Here is a 7,628-nt window from a genome sequence, read left to right as displayed (position 1 = left end):
TAAGAATGATGAAGTCAACATATGTACTAAAGTGCTGGACACAGATGACGTATGTACAGATTGTGATGAGTTGTATGAGCCCCTAATAAAATGATTATTTAAAAAAAAAAAAGTTGGTGAGCAGAGATATACCTGCCCTCCACTGCATAGGAATCAGCCTTGGGCTGCTGTACTTTATCTTGAATCTCCCCCCACCTTGTAAAGTTATGAAAAAGAGATCTAATGCTGTCACATCATTTTTACACATGCTCACAGCAATCCCTAAAGCATTTCCAGGAAAAGGTGGTGGAAATGACATTTTATTAACACTCAATATTAACCTTCCCCCCTAAAGATAAGCTTTCGAGTCTTCTCCCATATACAAAGGATGATGACTTAAAATGTCATCATTTTCACTTAAGGAAAATCTGAAGCCATATACCTGCCCATCAAATCTATAAACCCACTTACTAACAGCTGTACCTATTAAATCTCATTAAAATAGTTCCCTGTTTACAAGACTATCTGTGCTTCGAATACTACTTTCTCCCCAGAAATCTGCATTTCTCTTACAACTAGCATTTCTTGTCTAATAATCTACATTTGAACATACTTGTTTCCACCTTAGGAAAAATATAAAATCTTGTCAGACTCTTATCTCCTCCTCTTAAATCCTACAGCTACCACCTTCCCTTTCTTTCTCTCCAGAAATAAGTCTCTTAAAGAATGGTCCTTAGTCTCAGTTCATGTACCATCCTCTCCTCAAACTACTTCAATCTAGTCTCCACCTTTTTAAGTCCACATATTATAGATCTTAGCTAAGTCTTAAATATTGATAAATCCAGTGAGCACTTTGAAAGTTGGTATCTACATGTGTCAACTACCTTCAAACCTGGTACTTCTCTTCTCTCCTTTGCCAACCACCTTCTCTTCTTGACTTCTGAGACACTCCCTGGCTTCTCTCCACAGGAATCTCTGCCTTTTTCCTTTATAGGATTATCCTCTTCTACCTAGCCCAGTGGTTCTCAACCTTCCTAATGCCGCAACCCTTTAATACAGTTCCTCCTATTTTGGTGACCCTCCCCAACCATAAAATTATTTTCATTGCTACTTCATACGTGTAATTTTGCTATTGTTGTTAATCAGGCGACCCCTATGAAAGGGTCATTCGACACCCCACTCCCAAGGGGTCGCGACCCACAGGTTGAGAACTGCTGACCTAGCCATTAAGGTCCCGAGTCCCAGGGCTCAAATTTACAACCTCTTGTCTTCTAACTCACTCTATACTCTCCTTGACCAATCTTCTCCATATTCATGTTATCAATTAGAACTGTATGCCAATAACCCACAAATTTTATCTGCACTCTAGAATAGCATATCAAATGTGCTTTAACAGATGTCTCATCAGTATCCCAAAGACTTCTCAAACCCAGTATGTACAAGCCTCAACTCATGATTCTCATGCCACGATCCCCCCGCCACGATCCCCCCAATTTTCCAGGCTCTATCGAGTCTGAAAAGCCAGGAACCTGGGAGTTTTGTTTTTAACACTGCCAAACTCCAACATCCAACTGACTTTCCTCCCTATCCTCAAATTAATTCATTTCCACAGTAAGAACTCAAGTGTAAATCACCTTCACAATAAAGTCCTACTTGCCCACATCTATAAATTTCTTCTTCTCTTTCCCAAAACACTTATCTGATAAGATCTCCTTGACTTAAAACACTTCAGAGACTCCTCTTTATGTTTGGATAGAGCCAAAATGTTAACATGGTCAAAACCCATTTCTGTCAAAGTTATTCCAACCTCAAAGGACCTTCCCTATGTGACAGAGCGATTGGACATGTCTCACAGTTTCCAAAGCTGTAATCTTTAAGGAACAGACTACAAGTTTCTCCCAAAGAACAACTAGTGGGTTCAAATCCCCAACTTTTTGGCTAGTATCCAAGTTCTTAATCATTGTTAACAACCAGGGTTTCAGATCTATTCCCCACTATAACTTTGTGGGAGAAGTAGTCCTGTTTTCTACACAAACTTAGTTGCATCCTCTGTAACTTTTCCTTTCTAAGTTACTCACAAGTTTTGAGTTTCATATGGGTAATGATTGAATGTATTCTTATTTCACCATAAGCTACAGAACAGCGGTTCTCAACCTGTGGGTCGCAACCCCTTTGGGGGTCAAACGACCCTTTCACAGGGGCTGTCTGATTCAAAACAGTAGCAAAATTACAGTTAGTAGCAACGAAAATAATTGTATGGTTGGGGGTCACCACAACATGAACTATATTAAAGGGTTGCAGCATTAGGAAGATTGGGAACCACTGCTATAGAAAAGGGACCATGTCTCTTTCACACTTGTCACTGCTGCTCTTGTGTGCCATCAGCTAATTCCAACTCCCAGCAACCCTACAGGAGAGGGTTTCCTAGGCAATAATCTTTGCAGGGGAAGATGAAAGGTTTCTTTCCTATGGAACCCCTGCTAAGCTAGGACCACCAACCTTTCAGTTAGCAGACAAGCCCTTACACCACTGTGCAACTACGGATACTCTACAAAACTATCTTTCCTACTGCCTTTTTCTAAACATTATTGTTCAAAATATTAAGCCCTGTCACTATGGTCAATATTGAAAATGGAGAAAAAGTCAAACAAAAAAATTTTTTTTAATTTAAATACTGTATACACTCAAGTATAAGCTGACCAGAATATCAGCCGAGGCACCTTTTTTTTTTTTTAACGGGAGAGCGCGAACACAGTCCCTAATTTTACCACAAAAACTGCATTAAAAATGTGCTGAAAGCAGGGAGCCCCTGAGGGAGTACAAAGGACAGACTCTGGGGCCAGAGCACCACCGGACCTAACTGAACTAATGGTTCTACAAAGTACTTTTCCTATTAACTAACCATAGGCCACTTTGCTTACTTAGTATTAAGATATTTATTTCTATGAACTCTGAAATTTATAAGGAAAGTACTCATAAGAATGAAACTAAATTTTTTAGTTTTCCAAGTAAGTTATGAAGATTCAATTGTGTAGTAAAGTGGTAACCACAAAATTCAGGAACGGGAGTAGCTACAATAGGCAAGAAAAGGGGCATACGGATAAATGTAAACACTAATAAATTCTGAATGGATGGAGAAATTGGCATGCATAGATTAATTTAACCTATCACTAAACAAAAACCTTTTTTGATCATGTGTCTTTAGACAGACTGAAAACATTAGACAAAGCATCTTCTCTTTCAAAAGATAATGTTCAAGAAGAGAAAAGGTATTGTATTGGTTCTAAATTACACAAATCTCTGTACAGGAGTCAGATGCAACAGCTATACTCCTTGTACTTATTCCCAAATGCCATCTGATCACTACCCAAAGAAAAAATCTTCATGTACCCTTCTAGTCATTTTAGAATAGTTCAACATCCACTTAATACATTTTTTAAAAGTCATAGTATCACGTTAGACAGCTATTCCTACAATGTCTTAAAAATGATTTACTTTTGCTACTTACTATTCTTTTTTCTTTTTATACTTATTTCATTCTTGAATCTTTAAAGTGATATGCTAATATCTTATCAGTTTTAAAAATGTTTTTATATTGCAGTTAATGTTAAGGAAATTATGCACATACTATTTCTAAAATAAAAATAGGTTTAAAACATAAAAATCCTTAAATATAACTTTATCAGGCTATAAGAAACAACCTTTATTACCACAACTAAAATTCTGACAATAGTAAATCCAAACCGTTATGTAATATTTGATATGTGTCACTACTTGCTATTCACATAACCTCACTGAGTGCGACCCAATATTAATCCGTTTTACAAATTTGGAAAACAAGTTTCCCTGAAAGATAAGTAAGTTTCTGTCCTGTAGCAATCATATAAAGACTTCCATGCTATACATAATTGCAGAGATAACTCCAACTACCCTTTTATATTAACAGCACTTTGCAATTACTCAAGAGTTTTAAAAATCTTTTGGGAGGTAAATGCTTCAAAAAAAGTTTATGAAACAGTAGTTAAGTATCACCAGACAACTTACCTACCTAATAAAGAATTATTTATTATTAATCAAAAACCAAACTTACTCCATTGAGTCCATTTTGCCTCCTATAACACAGGGTAGAACTGTCTCCATGAGTTTCCAAAACGGTTCCTCCTTACAAGCATAGAAAGCCCCATCTTTTTCCCTCAGAGCAGTTGGTGGATTCAAACTGCTAACCGTGTGGTTAGCAACCCAACTCATAAACACTATGCCAATGTTTGTAGGATATTAAAATCCTATTTTAGAAACTACCAAAGAAAAGCTTACAATTTCAGACTCTATTTTAAAAAGAAATGCCAAACATAGCACACACGTTTACTTCACCATAAAAATAAGACAAACAAAAATGATACGTCTTGAAAGTACCAAAAAAAATCTTTAATGCAGAATGGCAGTCACTGGTTCAAAAGAATTAAAATTATTTTCCTAGTTAGTGTCCTATTATACCTACTTATAAGGTATAAAAACTAATATACCTAATTTATATAAATGTATACCTAAGATACAGATATAAATCCAATTCCTGGACTTATCTACATGCCCTGAATTTGATACCACCAATAATGTATGAAAATTTATGGGTAAGCCACATTGAAAACTATAGTAATTACTTACCCAAAAAAAAGCATTCTACAATGTGGATAGTATCTCAAAAATCTACCTTTACAATGGGAATTTTCTTATGTGCAGAAAGATGTCTCTAGTTCTAAGTTTATTTTAGAAGTTTAAATACCAAGAATCAAGTAAAGTTGTGCTTCACTTGACATTGTATTGCTACTAACTTCAGTTAAAAATATCAGATTTTCATAACAGGAGAATTCGTATTTTATGAATGACATAAACTGCAGCCCAGAAATATTCTGACTTGCTCAAGTATAGGCAAGCTAACTTTCTGCAAGGCTGACTATAACCCATATCTCCTGATACAACCATTTTACTTCAATAGCAAAATTTCTAGTAAGTGGGATAGATTAAGAAAAATAAATACTAGTACATATATTAAAAAAAAATTTAAACTATATCATTTTAACAAAACATGAATTTAACTCCAAAATAAAATGTCTTATAAGAAGTGTAACTGCAATGCCCCACACCTGGTAAAAATGCTAAAATATTTTACCTACAGATCTCATAAATACGCACTCACCATTAAGATTATAACTGGAAAGCCAGGCTTCAATAAGGGTACTAGTTTCACTATTCAAACTGAGAAAGAACTAAAAAATAGAGGTGATTTTTTTTCCCCCTGCAAGTTTATAAAGTTTGCCAAGGTTGGCACCACAGAGAAATTAAGAATCTTGATTAAAAACCTTAAAAAAAAAAGAGCATTGCTTTAAAATAAGCATTCTTAAAATATATAAAATCTGGTAAAATATGCCCTAGAGCCAAAAATAATTCCACTCCCTACCAAATTCCATTTACTTTGTTAATAATGTATTACATCTCAAGTTGATGAGTCATGTTTTGACAATGTCTTAGGCAGAAATAGCCCTTAAATTATAAGCATTCTTTTTGTCAAATCACATTTTAAATATATTAATGTGATTACTCCTTTAAGTACGTAAACTTTTAAAACTACTTAAAATTCCACTTTCCTGCTTGGTCAGTCACTGTGATAATATCTGCAGTCTGACTACAAAGGCTGACTGATGCCCACTTTTAAACTCACAAGTACTTTGAGGTGGTCTAAAAATTTTTATCTGCCCTATGAATTTTCATTTTAAAATATTGCTTAATTTATCAGTAAATGTAGCAAAAAAGAGAATCACTTTCAGTTAAATAGACAATACTGAAATCACACTCCTGCCAAGTACTGAACAAAACTTTGAGTCACAGAATAAAGTAGGACATTTCAGAATACTCAAGAAGAGGCTTACTGCCTGATCATGTAGACATAGAATTTCAAGACCTATTAAGCAAAAATGTAATTAAACAGTTTATGTTCCAGAATGTTTGAATCTCAATAAAACAACCAAATAGCATTAAGCCAAACACTAACAAACTTAAGACATAGTTTGGACATGAAAGCACATCAAGTGCCTTCTATCTAAGCAGACAGAGCAAATATGCTAAAGGAACAGAAAATGAATCAAAGAATTGTGAATGAAGCCTATTAAGAATTCTTAACTCTCTTGAGTATACCAACATGACTACTCTGGTAAGAAGGTAAAAACATTCCAGCCAAGAAAAAAAAAAAGCCCACTTCTGGGAAAGTAGGTAATTTTGATAAGTTAATGCATAAATTAATTTTGATAATTTGATAAAATTAATGTATCTGTATAAAGTCACTCTTTATTGCCTCTTAAGTTTAATAGACACTAAAGGTATAAAATAACTTTGTTCATATTTGAGAGAAACAACTCCCCCCAAAAACAAAAATCAAGGTTGATATCCTTATTTTTGCTGGCAAAGAGTATTCCAACAAGAACTAGGCATTCCCATAATTTGGTCAGGCTTAAAAAAAAACAACACATCATCAAGAGTCTAGGAGAACAGTTACTCAGTGACCAAGGACTGCAGAGTTTTAAGGCTATGTTTTCTAAGGTCAGTTTTTCAGATAGGAAGACTAAAATCTTGTCAAATATTTAGTCCTAAAATAATTTCAGTAATTGCATTGGTTTCAAACTCCATCCATTCACTTTTGGTTAATATTGGATGGAACTGTCCTACATCACTACATGAATACTAATGAAGTGTGAAAACGAATACAATGTCCCATCTCCATTATATTCTACTAGACCTAAGTATCCTTGCTTATTTTAATAGTTGTGAGTACTCAACAACCTATATGAAATCATAAGAGAAGTAGACCCCCCAAAGTTAAGAAAAACACTCAAATTCACCTGAGAGAAGACATTTCAGCTGAAAGCTCTTAAATCAGTTCAGAAGCCCCATGGTCAAAATTACCCTGGTAGTTTTAACTACCTTAAAACAGCAGCTGCAAATGCGTTACAGAAAATCAATACATGGCAGATTTCAAAAGGCCTGGTTTTCCCCTAGTGTGGCTGCAGTAAATGCCCAACACGCATATTCACACAATAACAACTTAAAACAGTTGAGAATCTTTTTTTGCAAATCTAGCCCCACTAATGCATCTTGTTTTTTCCATTCCGGAAATCTAGTGACACAGGTCCACTCTTGAAAGCCCGCCTTTAGCAATCACTGAGATACTCACACCGAAAACCCACAAAAATTAAGAAACCGCTATCTTTCAAGCTACACATACATACCACCGTAGAAAACAGAAAAACTTTCACTTGCTAAGTTCCATCCCCCAGTAAATACGCGGGGATAAAAATCAAAACTCTTCAATGGGTTCCAATAATAATGGCTTTCCATTAAGCAAAATTCACCACGCAAGAATTCGCATGTCTAAGGCCCGGTGGAAATTTCTGGATTAGGGATGTTTCCGTCTTTTCCCCTGCAGCAGACACTAGATTGGGGAAGATGCGCCGCTACCCCAACCATCACCAGGCATCTGAATCCCTCCAACGACCAACCTAGCTCTGCGTTTTAAGAGAGAAAGAGGATCGTAAAGAAACGCGAGCGGGGAAAACATGAATGTCCTGCCACGCTACCGCGGCCGGCGAATAGGCTGCTCC

This window comes from Echinops telfairi, unplaced genomic scaffold (assembly GCF_000313985.2).
Source record: "Echinops telfairi isolate 266 unplaced genomic scaffold, ASM31398v2 ScPeMD7_3533;HRSCAF=4204_0, whole genome shotgun sequence".
NCBI classification, from domain to species: Eukaryota; Metazoa; Chordata; class Mammalia; order Afrosoricida; family Tenrecidae; genus Echinops; species Echinops telfairi.
The sequence above is the reverse complement of the archived record's forward strand: the minus strand, read 5'-3'. Positions refer to the sequence as shown.